Raw genomic sequence first — 20,009 nt, forward strand, 5'->3', positions numbered from 1 at the left:
GCGTGTCATACATGTGATGGGCGTGTACTGGTACATCTGAGGGGCGTGTCATACATGTGATGGGCGTGTACTGGTACATCTGAGGGGCGTGTCATACATATGATGGGCGTGTACTGGTACATCTGAGGGGCATGTCATACATGTGATGGGCGTGTACTGGTACATCTGAGGGGCGTGTCATACATGTGATGGGCATGTACTGGTACATCTGAGGGGCATGTCATACATGTGATGGGCGTGTACTGGTACATCTGAGAGGCGTGTCATACATGTGATGGGCGTGTACTGGTACATCTGAGGTGCATCCAAATGAAAACGAGCCCAAAAGCAAGTTGTTGTCATTACCATGTAAACCTGCACCTGAACTGTGCAATAATCTATACGTGTAAAATGTGTGTGACTCTGCATAGACGCATGTACAGTATGTGCAGCGAATATTCATGCAGGATATACAAGACAGAGTATATATAATGCGCTACTCACATTCCTTGACAGTGAACAGGATTCCATCTGCTAAATAGAGGGATGTAGTGCATGGGATGCCAGATGCCGGCCACCAAAATGCCGACACTGGAATCCCGCCGTCCGGCAAAATGCCGAAGCCGATATCCCGAAGGAGATCAGGATACCGGCGTCGACACCCCGAACGCCGGAATCCCGAACGGCTGGACCCCAGTAAGTATTGCAGCTTCCCCGGGGATGGGGGGGGGTTAGGTTTGAGCACCACGGGGTGAGATTAGGGTTAGGCACCCCCCAGTGATGGTTAGGGTTAGGCTACGGGGATGGGGATACCCGCATATATTATATATCCCCCGGATGTACCATGGAGGGAAAACCTGCATATATAATGTATCCCCCAGATGTACCATGGAGGGATACCTGCATATATAATATATCCCCCGGATGTACCATGGAGGGATACCCGCATATATAATGTATCCCCCAGATGTACCATGGAGGGGTACCCGCATATATAATGTATCCCCCGGATGTACCATGGAGGGATACCCGCATATATAATGTATCCCCCGGATGTACCATGGAGGGATCCCCGCATATATAATGTATCCCCCGGATGTACCATGGAGGGATACCCCCAGGGCCGGATTAATAATGGGGCTGATGGAGCTACAGCTCCAGGCCCACCATCTGAATAGGCCCACGGCCTTTTGATGTGTGTGCTGCTGTAGAAAGGAATTTTTATATCCTTCTACAGCAGCCTGAGGGCCGACCATGCCCTCCCCCCAGCCGCACATAACACCCCCCCACCCCGTCGCCGCCGAGGCTGTGACACCGGACCGCCGGTGCATAAACATAAAGGCAGCACAATGGAGGGCTGGGCTTGTCTTGCCCTCCCAGCGCTGCTTACAGAGAAGTGGCAGCGGAGGAGCCTCCGCGTCATGTGACGTCACAGCGTGTGACGTTACATAGGTGCCGCCCGCCGCCACCACCGCACCGTGTCCTCCTCATGCAGCCCGTCCTAGGCTGTGCACCGACCACCACCTCAGTCACAGGCTCACAGCTCCTTCATGAAGGCTGGAGACTCCGTGACAGCAGCAACTGTCTGTAAGATGTGATCTTTTGAGTCCCCCAAAAAGTGAGTTGCTGTTCAGTCCTTCTGGCCAGGCTGCTGCTGTGTAGTAGGATATGTATTGATATACTGTAAATGCATATCAATCATATAAATATCTATACATAATATTAAATTATGAAATATTTAAAAATTATATATAAGTTTATAAATATATATAATATGTGTATATATGGTAAATAAAAAGACCATGTATACAAACTGTGTGCATATATATATAATATATTAGGGGTGAGCGGGTTCAGATTTCTGAAATCCGAACCCCCCCGAGCCCCCCCGATCCGAGTCCGATCCGAATCAGGCTCGACTTTTCCCGTCTGACTCGGATCTGAAATCGAGGCAAAACGTCATCATCCCGCCTTCCGAGTCTCGCGGGTTTTGGATCCTATATAAGGTACCCGCGTCGGCGCCATTTTCTCACTCGGCTGTGGACAGTGAAGAGGGAGGGTGGGAGTTAGGGCTGTGTAGTGTAGTGTTGTGCTGTGCTGCGCTGCGCTGCGCTGCGCTGCTGTTGTCCACTACTTCAAAGTCCATAGGGGCTGGCTGTGTTGTGCTGTGCTGCTGTTGTTAATAGGGGCTGTGTCCACTACTTCAAAGTCCATAGGGGCTGGCTGGACTGTGTTGTGCAGTCAGTTCTCCATAGGGGCTGTGTCCACTCCAAAGTCCTGTGCAGTGTCCCAGTCCTAAAGGGGTGCTGTAGTGTTGTCCAGGGGGTGCTCTGTCCATCAGGGGTGCTCCCCCCAAGTGCTAAAAAAATAATATATTTTCTGTGTTTGTGAATTGTGTGCGCAGTAGCCGCACGTGCATCAACAAAGTAGTGCCAAGCGTGCGCCTGTGTCATAAGTAAAGGGCCGGCTGGCTTGACCGTTAAAGGGTGCTGTAACCCCCGAAAGTACACTCCAGTCCAAACCAAAAAAAAAATTATTTTCTGTGTTTGTGAATTGTGTGCGCAGTAGCCGCACGTGCATCAACAAAGTAGTGCCTAGCGTGCGCCTGTGTCATAAGTAAAGGGCCGGCTGGCTTGACCGTTAAGGGTGCTGTAACCCCCGAAAGTACACTCCAGTCCAAACCAAAAAAAAAATAATTTTTTGTGAATTGTGTGCGCAGTAGCCGCACGTGCATCAACAAAGTAGTGCCAAGCGTGCGCCTGTGTCATAAGTAAAGGGCCGGCTGGCTTGACCGTTAAAGGGTTCTGTAACCCCCAAAGTACACTCCAAACCAAAAAAATATATATTTTCTGTGTTTGTGACTTGTGTGCACTGTGGCTGCACGTGCATCAACAAAGGAGCAGCGCCAAGCGTGAGCCTGTGTCCCATAAGTAAAGAGCCGGCTGGCTCATTTCTTAAAGGGTGGTGTAACCCACAAAGTGCACTACTCTCCAGCAAAAATAAAAAAATATTTTCTGTGTTTGTGTGCGCTTTAGCCGCACGTATATTATATATCAATATAACATAAATGGAGGACCAAACTTTCTCCGATAAAAATAAAATAGGGAAAGATCAAGAACCACTTCCTCCTAGTGCTGTTGCTGCTGCTGGGAGTTGTTCATCATCCCAGAGAGGAAGTAGGAACATCACTACTTTTACTAAACAATTGACCCTCCAACAGTCCCTAGCGATGAGGATGAAGTACGACAGCAGTCATCCTGAAGCAAAACGTATAACTGAGGCCTTGACTGCTATGTTGGTGTTAGACGTGCGTCCGGTATCCGCCATTAGTGCAGTGGGATTTAGACAATTGATGGAGGTAGTGTGTCCTCGGTTCCAAATCCCGTCTAGATTCCACCTGCATCCTCAAAGCAGCAGCGACAAGCGTGCGTCTGTCTGTTAAAGGGTGGTGACACCCTCAAAGTGTGCTACACAAACAATAAAAATATTCTTCTTCTTTTTTCTGTCTTTGTGAATTGTGTGGGCTGTAGCCGCACTTGCATCCTCAAAGCAGCAGCGACAAGCGTGCGTCTGTCTGTTAAAGGGTGGTGACACCCTCAAAGTGTGCTACACAAACAATAAAAATATTCTTCTTCTTTTTTCTGTCTTTGTGAATTGTGTGGGCTGTAGCCGCACTTGCATCCTCAAAGCAGCAGCGACAAGCGTGCGTCTGTCTGTTAAAGGATTACATCGGTGACAGCATCCAAGTAGGCATGTCAGACAGTCCGTACCTGTACTGGCAGGAAAAAGAAGCAATTTGGAGGTCCCTGTACAAACTGGCTCTATTTTACCTGAGTTGCCCCCCCTCCAGTGTGTACTCCGAAAGAGTGTTTAGTGCAGCCGGGAACCTTGTCAGCGAAAGGCGTAGGAGGTTGCTTCCACAAAATGTGGAGAAGATGATGTTCATAAAATGAATTTTCAACTCTTCCAGGGAGACCAGCCTCCAGAACGTACAGAGGGACCTGTGGTTCCAGCAGGGACGAATTAATACTCTGTGAGGATGAGGATGTACACACTGAAGAGGGTGAGGAATCGGTGGATGAGGAGGATGAGGATGACATCTTGCCTCCGTAGAGCCAGTTTGTGCAGGGACAGATTAATTGCCAGCTTGTTTTGTGGGGGCCCAAACGAACCAATTATTTCAGCCACAGTTGTGTGGCAGACCCTGGCGCTGAAATGATTGGTTTGTTAAAGTGTGCATGTCCTGTTTATACAACATAAGGGTGGGTGGGAGGGCCCAAGGACAATTCCATCTTGCACCTCTTTTTTTTCTTTGCATTATGTACAGTTTGGGGCCTAGTTTTTCTAACTGCCATCCTGTCTGCCACTGCAGTGTCACTCCTAGATGGGTCACGTGTTTGTGCCGCCCACTCGTGTCGCTTAGCATAGTCATCCAGCTACCTCGGTGCAACCTTTTGGACATAAAAACACTATTGTGAGGTGTGAGGTGTTCAGAATAGACTGGAAATGAGTGGAAATTAAGGTTATTGAGGTTAATAATAGCATAGGAGCAGAAAAACCTACAAATTCTGTGATTTTAGCTGTTTTTATGCTTTTTTTAAAAAAAATACAGATCAAAAACACAAAACCCAGAACCCAAAACACGGAAGGGTGGTTTTGGCAAAACCAATCCAGATCCAAAACACGAAGAAAGATCCAGATCCAAAACCAAAACACGAAAAGTGGCCGGTGCACACCCCTAATATATATATATATATATATATATATATATATATATATATATATATACACACACACTGTATATACAGTATAATATACAAACATATACACTATATATGTAGGGGTGAGCGGGTTCGGATTTCTGAAATCCGAACCCCCCCGAGCCCCCCCGATCCGAGGCAGATCCGAGTCAGGCTCGACTTTTCCCGCCTGACTCGGATCTGAAATCGAGGCAAAACATCATCATCCCGCCTTCCGAGTCTCGCGGGTTTTGGATCCTATATAAGGTACCCGCGTCGGCGCCATTTTCTCACTCGGCTGTGGACAGTGAAGAGGGAGGGTGGGAGTTAGGGCTGTGTAGTGTAGTGTAGTGTAGTGCTGCTGTTGTCCACTACTTCAAAGTCCATAGGGGCTGGCTGTGTTGTGCTGTGCTGCTGTTGTTAATAGGGGCTGTGTCCACTACTTCAAAGTCCATAGGGGCTGGCTGGACTGTGTTGTGCAGTCAGTTCTCCATAGGGGCTGTGTCCACTCCAAAGTCCTGTGCAGTGTCCCAGTCCTAAAGGAGTGCTGTAGTGTTGTCCAGGGGGTGCTCTGTCCATCAGGGGTGCTCCCCCCAAGTGCTAAAAAAATAATATATTTTCTGTGTTTGTGAATTGTGTGCGCAGTAGCCGCACGTGCATCAACAAAGTAGTGCCAAGCGTGCGCCTGTGTCATAAGTAAAGGGCCGGCTGGCTTGACCGTTAAAGGGTGCTGTAACCCCCGAAAGTACACTCCAGTCCAAACCAAAAAAAAATTATTTTCTGTGTTTGTGAATTGTGTGCGCAGTAGCCGCACGTGCATCAACAAAGTAGTGCCAAGCGTGCGCCTGTGTCATAAGTAAAGGGCCGGTTGGCTTGACCGTTAAGGGTGCTGTAACCCCCGAAAGTACACTCCAGTCCAAACCAAAAAAAAAATTATTTTCTGTGTTTGTGAATTGTGTGCGCAGTAGCCGCACGTGCATCAACAAAGTAGTGCCAAGCGTGCGCCTGTGTCATAAGTAAAGGGCCGGCTGGCTTGACCGTTAAGGGTGCTGTAACCCCCGAAAGTACACTCCAGTCCAAACCAAAAAAAAAATTATTTTCTGTGTTTGTGAATTGTGTGCGCAGTAGCCGCACGTGCATCAACAAAGTAGTGCCAAGCGTGCACCTGTGTCATAAGTAAAGGGCCGGCTGGCTTGACCGTTAAAGGGTGCTGTAACCCCCGAAAGTACACTCCAGTCCAAACCAAAAAAAAATTATTTTCTGTGTTTGTGAATTGTGTGCGCAGTAGCCGCACGTGCATCAACAAAGTAGTGCCAAGCGTGCGCCTGTGTCATAAGTAAAGGGCCGGCTGGCTTGACCGTTAAAGGGTGCTGTAACCCCCGAAAGTACACTCCAGTCCAAACCAAAAAAAAATTATTTTCTGTGTTTGTGAATTGTGTGCGCAGTAGCCGCACGTGCATCAACAAAGTAGTGCCAAGCGTGCGCCTGTGTCATAAGTAAAGGGCCGGCTGGCTTGACCGTTAAGGGTGCTGTAACCCCCGAAAGTACACTCCAGTCCAAACCAAAAAAAAATTATTTTCTGTGTTTGTGAATTGTGTGCGCAGTAGCCGCATGTGCATCAACAAAGTAGTGCCAAGCGTGCGCCTGTGTCATAAGTAAAGGGCCGGCTGGCTTGACCGTTAAAGGGTGCTGTAACCCCCGAAAGTACACTCCAGTCCAAACCAAAAAAAAATTATTTTCTGTGTTTGTGAATTGTGTGCGCAGTAGCCGCACGTGCATCAACAAAGTAGTGCCAAGCGTGCGCCTGTGTCATAAGTAAAGGGCCGGCTGGCTTGACCGTTAAGGGTGCTGTAACCCCCGAAAGTACACTCCAGTCCAAACCAAAAAAAAATTATTTTCTGTGTTTGTGAATTGTGTGCGCAGTAGCCGCATGTGCATCAACAAAGTAGTGCCAAGCGTGCGCCTGTGTCATAAGTAAAGGGCCGGCTGGCTTGACCGTTAAAGGGTGCTGTAACCCCCGAAAGTACACTCCAGTCCAAACCAAAAAAAAATTATTTTCTGTGTTTGTGAATTGTGTGCGCAGTAGCCGCACGTGCATCAACAAAGTAGTGCCAAGCGTGCGCCTGTGTCATAAGTAAAGGGCCGGCTGGCTTGACCGTTAAAGGGTGCTGTAACCCCCGAAAGTACACTCCAGTCCAAACCAAAAAAAAATTATTTTCTGTGTTTGTGAATTGTGTGCGCAGTAGCCGCACGTGCATCAACAAAGTAGTGCCAAGCGTGCGCCTGTGTCATAAGTAAAGGGCCGGCTGGCTTGACCGTTAAGGGTGCTGTAACCCCCGAAAGTACACTCCAGTCCAAACCAAAAAAAAATTATTTTCTGTGTTTGTGAATTGTGTGCGCAGTAGCCGCACGTGCATCAACAAAGTAGTGCCAAGCGTGCGCCTGTGTCATAAGTAAAGGGCCGGCTGGCTTGACCGTTAAAGGGTGCTGTAACCCCCGAAAGTACACTCCAGTCCAAACCAAAAAAAAATTATTTTCTGTGTTTGTGAATTGTGTGCGCAGTAGCCGCACGTGCATCAACAAAGTAGTGCCAAGCGTGCGCCTGTGTCATAAGTAAAGGGCCGGCTGGCTTGACCGTTAAAGGGTGCTGTAACCCACAAAGTACACTCCAGTCCAAACCAAAAAAAAAATTCTTTTCTGTGTTTAGCCGCACGTATATATCAAATCGATATAACATAAATGGAGGACCAAACTTTCTCCGATAAAAATAAAATAGAGAAAGATCAAGAACCACTTCCTCCTAGTGCTGAAGCTGCTGCCACTAGTCATGACATAGACGATAACATGCCATCAACGTCGTCTGCCAAGGCCGATGCCCAATGTCATAGTAGAGGGCACATACAATCCCAAATGGCAAAGTTCAGGAAAATGACCTTGAAAAAGACATTTAAATCAGCTGAAGAGAAACGTAAACTTGCCAATATGCCATTTACGACACGGAGTGGCAAGGAACGGCTAAGGTCGATCCCTAGTATGTTCATGACTAGTGGTTCAGCTTCACATGACGATGGAAGCCCTCCTCCCACTAAAAAAATCAAAAGAGTTAAGCTGGCAAAAGCACAGCGAAGAACTGTGCTTTCTAAGAAGATATCACAAATCCCCAAGGAGAGTCCAAGTGTGGTGGTGGTTGCGATGCCTGACCTTCCCAGCACTGGACGGGAAGAGGTGGCTCTTTCCACCATTTGCACGCCCCCTGCAAGTGCTGAAAGGAGCACCCACAGTCCACTTGCTGATATGCAAATTGAAGATGTCACTGTTGAAGTACAACAGGATGAGGATACTGGTGTAGCTGGCGCTGAGGAGGAAGTTGGCGAGGAGGATTCTGATGGTGATGTGGTTTGTTTAAATCAGGCTCCGGGGGAGACAGTTGTTGTCCGTGGGATGAAAAAGCCCATCACGGTCATGCCTGGGCAGAAGACCAAACATTCCACCTCTTTGGTCTGGCAATATTTCTATCCAAATCCGGACAACAACTGTCTTGCCATATGTACCATATGTAAAGGTGAAATAAGTAGGGGTAGGGACGTCAACCACCTAGGAACATCCTCCCTTATACGGCACCTGCAGCGCGTTCATAAAAAGTTACTGTCAAGTTCAGAAACTTTGGCTAAGACCGTAAGCAGTCCAGGGACACCTAAATCCCGTTGTCCTGTTGTATCCAAGCGCCTGCAAACCACACCGTCAACTCCCTCCTCGTCAATTTCCTCCTTAGTCAGGATCGGAAGTAGTCCTGCAGGCCATGTCACTGGCATGACTGACTCTCCTATCCGGGATTCCTCTGGAGGATCCTGCATTGCTACGCCTACTGCTGCCGCTGCTGCTGTTGCTGCTGCTGGGAGTCGTTCATCATCCCAGAGAGGAAGTAGGAACACCACTACTTTTACTAAACAATTGACCCTCCAACAGTCCTTAGCGAGGAGGATGAAGTACGACAGCAGTCATCCTGAAGCAAAACGTATAACTGAGGCCTTGACTGCTATGTTGGTGTTAGACGTGCGTCCGGTATCCGCCATTAGTGCAGTGGGATTTAGACAATTGATGGAGGTAGTGTGTCCCCGGTTCCAAATCCCGTCTAGATTCCACTTCACTAGGCAGGCGATACCGAGACTGTACAGAAACGTCAGAAAAAGTGTCCTCAGTGTCCTGAAAAATGCCGTTGTACACAATGTCCACTTAACCACGGACATGTGGACAAGTGGAACAGGGCAGACTAAGGACTATATGACTGTGACAGCCCACTGGGTAGATGTATCACCTTACGCAGCAACTACAGCAGCGTCACCAGTAGCAGCATCTCAGAAACGCCAGCTCGTTACAAGGCAGGCTACGCTGTGTATCACCGGTTTCAGTAAGAGGCACACCGCCGACAACCTCTTAGAGAAACTGAGGGAAATCATCGCCCAGTGGCTTACCCCACTTAGACTCTCCTGGGGATTTGTGATATCTGACAACGCCACCAATATTGTGCGGGCATTACATCTGGGCAAATTCCAGCACGTCCCATGTTTTGCTCACACAATAAACTTGGTGGTGCAGAATTTTCTGAAAAGCGACAGGGGCGTGCAGGAGACGCTTTGGGTGGCCCGAAAAATTTCTGGCCACTTTCGCCATTCAGCGACTGCGTGCCGAAGACTGGAGCGCCAGCAAACACTCTTGAACCTGCCCCGCCATCACCTGAAGCAAGAGGTTGTGACGCGGTGGAACTCAACCCTCTATATGCTTCAGAGGATGGAGGAGCAGCAAAAGGCCATACAAGCCTATACATCCACCTATGACATAGGCAAAGGAGGGGGTATGCACCTGACTCAAGCGCAGTGGAGAATGATTTCCGTGTTGTGCAAGGTTCTCCAGCCCTTCGAACTTGCCACACGTGAAGTCAGTTCAGACACTGCCAGCTTGAGTCAGGTCATTCCCCTCATCAGGCTTTTGCAGAAGCAGCTGGAGAAAGTGAAGGAGGAGCGAAGACGGAGCGATTCCGCTCGGCATGTGGGACTTGTGGATGAAGCCCTTCATTCGCTTTGCCAGGATTCCAGGGTGGTCAATCTGTTGAAATCAGACCACTACGTTTTGGCCACCGTGCTCGATCCTAGGTTTAAAGCCTATGTGGTGTCTCTCTTTCCGGCCGACACAAGCCTGCAGAGGTGCAAAGACCTGCTGGTGAACACACTGTCAGCTGAAGCGGAACGTGACACGTCAACGGCTCCTTCTTCATTTTCTCCTGCAACTGGGGCTGCCAGGAAAAAACTTAGGTATCCTAAGCAACCCGCTGGCGGTGATGCAGGGCAGGCAGGACCAAGTTTGGACATCTGGTCCGGACTGAAGGACCTGGCAACAATTTCTGACATGTCTACTGTCACTGCATATGATACTGTCACCATTGACAGAATGGTGGAGGATTACATCGGTGACAGCATCCAAGTAGGCATGGCAGACAGTCCATACCTGTACTGGCAGGAAAAAGAGGCAATTTGGAGGCCCCTGTACAAACTGGCTCTATTTTACCTGAGTTGCCCCCCCTCCAGTGTGTACTCCGAAAGAGTGTTTAGTGCAGCCGGGAACCTTGTCAGCGAAAGGCGTAGGAGGTTGCTTCCACAGAATGTGGAGAAGATGATGTTCATCAAAATGAATTATCAGCTCTTCCAGGGAGACCAGCCTCCAGAAGGTACAGAGGGACCTGTGGTGGTGGATTCAAGTGGGGACGAGTTAATACTTTGTGAGGATGAGGATGTACACACTGAAGAGGGTGAGGAATCGGTGGATGAGGAGGATGAGGATGACATCTTGCCTCCATAGAGCCAGTTTGTGCAGGGACACATTAATTGCCAGCTTGTTTTGTGGGGGCCCAAACGAACCAATCATTTCAGCCACAGTTGTGTGGCAGACCCTGGCGCTGAAATGATTGGTTTGTTAAAGTGTGCATGTCCTGTTTATACAACATAAGGGTGGGTGGGAGGGCCCAAGGACAATTCCTTCTTGCACCTCTTTTTTTTCTTTGCATTATGTACAGTTTGGGGCCTAGTTTTTCAAACTGCCATCCTGTCTGCCACTGCAGTTTCACGCCTAGATGGGTCACGTGTTTGTGCCGCCCACTCGTGTCGCTTAGCATAGTCATCCAGCTACCTCGGTGCAACCTTTTGGACATAAAAACACTATTGTGAGGTGTGAGTTGTTCAGAATAGACTGGAAATGAGTGGAAATTAAGGTTATTGAGGTTAATAATAGCATAGGAGCAGAAAAACCTACAAATTCTGTGATTTTAGCTGTTTTTATGCTTTTTTTCAAAAAAATACAGATCCAAAACACAAAACCCAGAACCCAAAACACGGAAGGGTGGTTTTGGCAAAACCAATCCAGATCCAAAACACGAAGAAAGATCCAGATACAAAACCAAAACACAAAACACGAAAAGTGGCCGGTGCACACCCCTATATATATGTATATATATTATATACTGTGTGTGTATATATATATATATATATATATATATACATATATAATACAAACTGCGTGTGTGTGTGTGTGTATATATGTGTGTATATATGTGTGTGTGTGTGTATATATATATATATATATATATATATATATATATAGAGGTTGGGTACATCAGTGTTTTTCACTTCTTCACACATGGCAGGTAGTTGCGGGCATCTGGGGTTGAGCCATTTGGGACAGCACACTGTTTTTCCTGTGTTTCACATGCAGTATTAGCTTTCCCGCTAGGCTGTTTTAGTGGGGCGCTGCGCCCTGCCCTATTTCTGAAGGGCAGAAAGCACCCTGCCCCCCAGCGCAGTGCCCCGCTGAGACAGCCTGCGGGTTCTGTCTCCACCCACAGGTCACAGTGTCCCACGGGTGGTCAATACGGCGGCGAAGCGGTCACCACCGGTGAATGGATGCCGGGAGCATGCGCTTGGGGGCTGCCCGGCATGTCTGTAAGTGCCGGGCATGCCCCCAGAAGTCACGAAAAGGGGACGCGTCATAAAGACACGCCCCCTTTTCTTTGGAGACGCCGCCTATTCTGTTGCGCGCGCGCCGAAGGCCTAGCTCTAGGTTCGGTGCCCTGCCTGCTGCCGGACCTAGAGTGAACACGAAGTATTTAATTTATATATACATACATACATACATGTGGATATAATGCATTGGGTTTTAGAACCAATAATTATAATTTCTTATCGACGCTTACTACGGCAATGAGAAATTATGTACAGCCAGTATGAGTCATATGTAGGGACAGGGGTTCTAAGAGGAGCCATCCCTGAAATGTGTAAAAGTAAAGTGGTTGCTTAAGCGATCTCTTTACTTTCAATTTCTGGAGGTGGACTCGCTACTCCACATGTGTGTTCTGTTGACCGCGCATGCATGAGTGGAGAATGCTTGAGAGGGATCCTAGAGGTCTCTCTCTCTGTACTTTTTGTGGACTGTAGCATATAGGGCGGAATTCAATTGATTCCAGCCCCCAATGCGCCCGACGGAGCTATTCAATTCTTGCTCCTGTCGGGCGCGATCAGTTGCCAGCGCTACATTTCAGCTCGCAGCACCAGGGGGGTGAGAGCTGAAATGTGCGAAAAGTAACGTGTTTGGGTGCCCAAACATCACTTTTCGCGAACGGCAACAATTGAATGGCGGCCCGCAATCTCCTGTCACTTTAGACGGGAGATCCGGACCGCGTAATCAATTGAATTCCGCCCATAGGCTGCATTAGCTAACTCCATCTTCAGAAGGTATTTATGTAGCTTGGTAACTTTGACAATAAAGCAGCCCCCATAGTATCTTATCAAGGCTTTTGTGATCTTAAATGGGAGACTGTAACAGATATCTCTTATACCTGCTCTAGATCCCTGTAGATACAATTGAGAGATATTTAATATTTGCGGGTACCCTCTTCTGCTCTTTTTGTTTTATATAAAATAACAGATGGTGCATGCTTCATGTGAATGAAGATGGTAAGGATATTGAAGTGTTTGTAGGTAGATGGTAGATATGTCATCCATGGTGCTAGACCAGTGGTTCTCAAACTCGGTCCTCAGGACACCACACAGGTCACGTTTTCCAGGTCACCCAGCAGGTGCACAGGTGTAGTCATTACTCACTGACACATTTTAAAAGATCCACAGATGGAGCTAATTATTTCACTTTTGATTCTGTGAGGAGACATGGAAAACATGCACTGTTTAGGGTCCTGAGGACTGTTTGAGAACCTGTGCGCTAGACGAACGCTATGGCACAAGTCAAACACCTCACTACTAGTCACAACTCCGCAGTAATGAACACACCCCCTGCGGTGACACACAACAGGCCCTTCATAAATTTCAGCTCCAGGCCCACGTGGACCTTAATCTGGCACTGGATACCCCCATATATTATGTATCCCCCGGATGTACCATGGAGGGATACCCCCATATATTATGTATCCCCCGGATGTACCATGGAGGGATACCCCCATATATTATGTATCCCCCGGATGTACCATGGAGGGAATACAAATATCTCCAATAGCTGCTGTGCTCCCTCCATGTCTGACAGTAGCCCACATAGTTTTCTACCGGGGATACAATGCTGTCAGCAGGGCCGGACTATAGACAGGGGGCCCCCAGACGACCGCCCCCTATGTCACACACTGTCCCCGGTCACATACCCCAGATGAACCGTTTTTTTTTCTCTTTTAGGAGCTGACTGACGTGGCCCATGATTAAGCCCCGCCCCTCCTGTCATTTGGCTCCGCCCCCTTCAAAGACCCGCAAATCACGCAGATCAAACTTCTGATGTGCTGCTGCCTCTGAAACCAGAAGTAAGCAGATGTATGTATGTGTATGTATGTATGTATGTATGTGTGTGTATGTATGTATGTATGTGTGTGTATGTATGTATATATATATGTATGTATGTATGTATATATATGTATGTATGTATGTATGTGTGTGTATGTATGTATATATATATGTATGTATATATATGTATGTGTATGTATGTGTGTGTGTATGTGTGTGTATGTGTGTGTATACAATATATATGTATGTATGTATGTGTGTGTATGTGTATGTATGTGTGTATGTGTGTGTGTATGTGTATGTGTGTGTATGTGTGTGTATGTATGTATGTATATATATATGTATGTATGTATGTATGTGTATGTGTGTGTATACAATATATATGTATAATTGGATATGTATGTATGTATAAATCTATATCTGGCATGAAGCCAGAATCTACAGCGCTTAGTGCCGCTGAGCCACAGTCAGAGAGGAGGGGGTCCAAACGGAGGCTGCACGCGGGCCCCCTCCTCTCTTAAAACGCCCCTGAGTACATGGCTTACAGTGGGTATCCATGTACAATATGTGTCTGGCATTGGAGAGGGTATGACTGGCAAAAGCAATTTACGTGCTGGGTTGCATGCATAATAGATCCCGCTGCGCATACACCCCCGTTTCCTGCCCTATCTTTGCGCTTGCTGTCCCAGAGTGGAGGACTAGTAAGCTGGAGCGTGCAGGGTGTCTGGATATATATGGGGGGAGATGTACTAAGCTCCGGAACATGATAAACTACCAGCCACTCAGCTCCTAACTGTCATGTTATAGGCTGTGTTTGAAAAATGACAGTTAGGAGCTGATCGGTTAGAAGTTTATCACCCTGCACTTTATCACTTTCCAGAGCTTAGTACATCTGCCCCATAGTGTGGTGCCCTCTTGCCGTACTTACCGTGCACCTAGGCAGCGAATGTGAGAATTCATCATCATTGTGCACAAGACTGGCGATGGTGGGCATTTGCTGGGTCATCGGCTTTAGGAGGAACATTGCTGATCAGATGTTGGGGCTCTGCATTGTATACAGGGCATCATATTGTATGGGCGTGCATGCTATACTGCCAGTGTGAATGAAGCCTGCAAGGTACAGTATACCTGTCACACGATCATGGGTACTGCACAGATAGGTGCATATTAGTTTGGGTTGCTGGGTGGCACAGTGTCCTCTTCGCTGCCTCACAGTTCTGAGGTCCTTATGAAGAAATAAAATAAAATATTGACTGTAAAGCGATGCATAATGTGTAGGCGCTGTATAAATTACTCTTAATATAAAGTACTGTACTTGGTGCTGTGCTGTGTTTGATGATCGCTCTGTTACGGGATGCAATCGGGAAGCCGGCTGACATTTTACCGACAGCCTGCTTCCCAACTGGTATATCCCGGTGAGGGTGAAATGCCCGGCGTCTAGATGTAGACGCCGCTCATTTCCCGACACCGGGAGACCGGCGCCTGGCATCTGATCGAAGGGATGCCAGGCGCCGCGAGCGGGGGGAGGGTTAGGTTTAGGGCTCCCAGGGGGGACTTAGGGTCAGGCACCCCCCCGGGAGGGTTAGGGTTAGGCTAGGGGGAGGGAGGGTTAGGCACCCCCGGGGGGAGGTTAGGGTTAGGCACCCCCCTGGGGGATTTAGGATTAGGCAACGGGGAAGGGGGGCGTTAGGGTTAGGCACTTAGAGGGGGGATTAGGGTTAGGCACCCCTAAGGGACAGTTAGGGTTAGGGGGGTAGGTTAGGTTAGTTAGTACTTACCTAGGGACGATCAGGATTTCCAGCGCTGTCGGGCTGCCGCTGCCGGGAATTGAACCGGCCAGTGGTATTTCATACCGATTCTGTTACTGGTCTTACACTGATTTTACTGGGTATGCAAAAATAACACCCACTTTTTTGCCCATTGCTTTTTGTTCTTAGAGCTTTATTTCATGTTCTAAACATAACATTCAAAAGGGAGAGAACAGCCAATTACCATGGACTCCCTGTGCTCTGTGTTACCAGTGTATACTGCTCATCTGGATATCCAGCCAGTGGGACATCACTTTGGGGTCTATTTACTAAGCCTTGGATGGAGATAAAGTCCCAGCCAAACAGCTCCTGTCATGTTTCAAACACACCCCGTGACGTGGCAGTTATTAGCTAATTGTTTGGGACCTTAGCTCCGTTTACTTTTTATCCATCCAAGGCTTAGTAAATAGACCCATAATTACATATCTCTGGTGACAACTGAGCTGGGATGTGTCACTAGGTTCATTTACCAAAATCTGTCTTTCAGCTCCAAATGGCACCAGTGACATCCTTACTCGGTTGCCCAATAGAGTTCAAAGCCTACTAGGGTCTCATCCTGGCATGTGACATGCGTGTAACATGTCCTCTACATGCTCTTTCATCCAAGCTGGCAATCATCAGCTCCTGCTTATCCCGGCGTCTCCTGTTGTGAATCGGTCGTGGGGGGACAGAACAGTCTTCAGCCAATTAGATCATCATATTGCTTACAGCAGCACAGACTATTTCAGGAGACACGTGTGGCAATCTTGTGGGAGGCAGTGACCTGTCCACTTGTGTGATTTCCTGCATGGGACAGGGACGCAGTCATGATGTATGTTTCACATTATTGGACATGACAGATGTAGCTGTTGTTATCCCAAAAGGAGTTCAGCTTATCTTAAACCAGCTTAATTACGCCGAGGAGTTCTGCTAAGCGTGTGCTTTCAGAAATAATAACTATCCCGGGGCGGGATGAGCTATTAATGTGGGATAACTCTGGCTCCACCTCTATGTCCGTCCTGTATACAGCACTTTGCATTCAGCAAGTCGTTCCTGCGATGTTTTCTTTAATGACAGACAATGCTGTCTGCAGAGAAAATATCACTTAGAGAGGATTAAGTCACGGTGATTTCCATGGCTTCAGGAACGCTCCAGCTTCTCTGCCTTTCCCAGTTACAAAGTGCTCTTTGATGACTTAATACCCTTTCAAATGGAAGATCATGCGTGTGTCGGGGGACATGATTACAACTTGTATGTTTGCTTGTGTCCATGATACCCCTGCTGAGGGCCGACTGTGTCTCTGGAGCCTCGTGTGGGAATTATGATGTTTTCCTTTCCATAGTGCCGCTTACTAAAGGGTGTTGGTTTGTCCTTGCGTACAAGTGGGAACATCAGATGGACACTTGGTTTGACAGATTTGTGTTATGCTTGGATCGGCCTCAGCCGGTGCGCTAATTGTGCCCTTCGCACTCGTGGGGGCTGCAGTGTGTCATTGTTTGTGTTAGTGCTCAGGCTCCGGGATCAGACACCTGGAGAGAGGGAGCTAGATTGCTCAGTCTGCTCGCAGCTGCCTGTCACCAGGATTCTTCTGCATCTCCATCCATACTTGGCGTTTGCAGACCAGGCCCGCCAGACTCCCAGCCGGCTTTCTCATTTCACCTTCCTTAAACATTGTTTCCACTGCTTCATTCCTTATCCCTTGAATCCATCTGCATGACTGTGATGAATCAGAGCAGGGCTGTGTGTATTCTCAACAGGCGATCTGCGGTGTTACCAGCTCTGACCACCGCAGCGCAGGCTAACTGATAACCACAGTCTCTAGGGGCTGTCAAGATCCTGAAAACATCGACTCCTTAACTGAGTCCAGGGACGGACTGGGGCTGCTCAGCGGTAGGGATGGCCATCAGCCATTGAGGATTATCATCGATGGTTTATGGCCGATGTCGAATGCTTTTCCAATCGATGAGGGAGAACCAGATGGTCTCCCTCCATCGATGGAAGAACATAACCGAATAGTTTTTTCTTTTTACATGATGTCAGGGCATGGAGCATAGCTCCGCCCCCCCTAGCACCCACGAAGTCAGTCAGTCATAGAACAAGGATAACCATCTTTTGGAGAAACCATCGATGGTCATCCATTGCATAGTTGGTTGCCATTGATGGCCTTTAGCTATTTTGCCATCGATGGTAACCATACCGAAGGCCATCCCTACTCAGCAGCCCTGGCAGTCCCACTAATGTGCGTGCCCGGAAAAGGAGAATGGCCTTGAAGCAAAAGGGGTGTGGCCACACGTAACGGGGGAGTGCCGTGATTCACAAGGGTATGGCCTTGATGCACGCCCCTGTCTTTCAGTGTCCCGGCCAAGCAGAGTGCCGGGAGGCAGAGTTGCTCGGCCAGGGTAGGCAGCCGGACCGGGCCATCTGGCACTTGCGTCTATAGTCACTCAGAATGGCCACGGTAACTTAGGCCCTGAGGCTTTGTTCTCTGCGTGCACGATGGCAGATGCTGGCTAGTACACGCCCAGGAAACCCCCCCGACACGCCCGAGTTTTGCCCAGAACTCCCCATAACCCACAAAATGGTCTCTTCCCATAAATCAATTACAAGTAAATCCTCAGAGCGAGCGCAATTCATTCACCACACGTGAGCAATGTGGCTGTGACACATGCGCAGACCACTGATTGTAAGCTCCACTGGAACAGGGACTGATGTGAACGACTGACATATTCTCTGTAACTGCTGCATGATAGGAGCGAGCTACACTAGCGCAATCAGGGGGGGTTTCTGAGTACCCAGAACCCCCCCCTGACAGACTGGAGAGCAGGCACCATCTCCTTAAGCCCCATCTTCTCGTGGCAAAATGCCACAATTTGCGGGTCAATTGGGAGGAGGAGGAGCCAATACGACGTGATTCCATTACAATCGCATCATTTGGCTCCGTCACCTCCTAGTGACCTGCGATTCGTGGCAATTTGTTGCTAGGGGGAGGGGCCTGCCATGTCCCACCCTCATCACAGGTCTACAACCTGCAGCTGCTGCAAGGTAAGTGTATGTGTGACATATGTATGTGTGTGTTTGTGTATATATATTTATATATGTGTGTTTATAATTCTATATGTGTGTGTATGTATTATATAAATATATATATATATATATATATATATAAAACTGAATAAAGGGGGCACCACATAGTGCATGAAAAGTATAACATTTTTATTTTAGCAATCACATCAGGCAGTGAGAAATAGCATGCGTACCAACAATGGCGGTTATTCCACTGCAGGTGAACAACTATAATGGATTTCCCCAGCAAAGCACCAAGGGGGTCATTCAGACCCGGTCGCAAGCATTGATAGCTCGCAACCGGGTCGATGTTCCCCCACTGGGCATGCGCACGTCGGAGCCGGCTCCGACGTGCGCATGCGCGAGACCCGGCTAGCGACGGGCGCTCCGTCGCTAGGGACTCGCACCAAAGGGGGCGAGCTGTCGATGGTGAGTGACAGCTCGCCCCGTTTGGGAGGTGGGCAGGGGGCGTGGCCGGCCAAACGGAGGCGTTCCCGAAGGAACGCCTGCCGTTTGGGGGCGGTCCCACTGACATCAGCAGTGATGTCAGTGGGGAGCTTTCTGCTCGATCAGAGCAGGAATCTCCCTGGGGCTTGCGATTGCCGAGACCCAACCTTAGGGTCTCGTCGCAAGCCCCGATGGTCGCGATGGTCTTGACCATCGTGACCATCACCCTGGTCGGTCGCTAGAGCTGTGGGTGGTAACCCACAGCTTAGCGATCGACCAAGAGACGGCACTACAAGATGCAAGCGGCTGCCCTTATTCAGAGCGACCGCTTGCATCTAACCACCGCCTCTGAATGAGGTCCCAAGTTCCTCCACAGAGTCTCAGAGACCAGGAACGTCACCACGCCAAGCCACGACCTTATGCGTTTCGTAACATGGACTTCGTCAGAGGGCTGGCATGGCGTCATCCAGAGACCTTATTTATAGGTCACAGATACATGTACCGTCCAATCACAAATTTACTAATTCATCTGTGTGAACTAATCAGATGCTAGTCTGTTATATCACAATTACATGAAATCACATGAATAAAGAAGCATTAGTAATAAAACAATGTGCTACATACACATATATAGAAAGCATAAAAACAGAAGGAATGGCAGCATTACATGGAGTTTTATCAGCATATTACACAAGGTACAGTGACTTTCATCATGCTACAATAGAATAGTATTCCTTATCATAAAATTACTGAATATTTTTAATATGGAGTTTTATACAGAATCCTTCGCTAATTAAGGACATGACAACATACAACATTAGCAACACTCACACGTGTCACCAAATTGCTGGAGACAAAGCAGCGAGGATGTAGTAAAAAACGGGGTAATCTCATAACCTTCGTTTTAACCCATTTGTGTATAACGTATACAGAGTAACAATCCAAGATGCTTCTCTCCTGCCCAGCCGATTAAGGCCCGTATTTAATTGCAGGCGAAAAGTCACGGACTTTTCGCCTGCTGGACTTTCCGTCCTCATCGCGTGTTTTTGGCGAAAACACTTTCCGTGCGGGCAGCCGCTTTTCGCCCTATTAATTTCGAAAAGGATGCGAAAACGCATCCTGGCGAATCTCAAACAAGCGAAAAGTGCGGTCAGATTTGGGGAAATCAG

The sequence above is a fragment of the Taudactylus pleione genome, unplaced genomic scaffold (assembly GCF_031769625.1).
Source record: "Taudactylus pleione unplaced genomic scaffold, aTauple2 ptg000103l, whole genome shotgun sequence".
Lineage (NCBI taxonomy): Eukaryota > Metazoa > Chordata > Amphibia > Anura > Myobatrachidae > Taudactylus > Taudactylus pleione.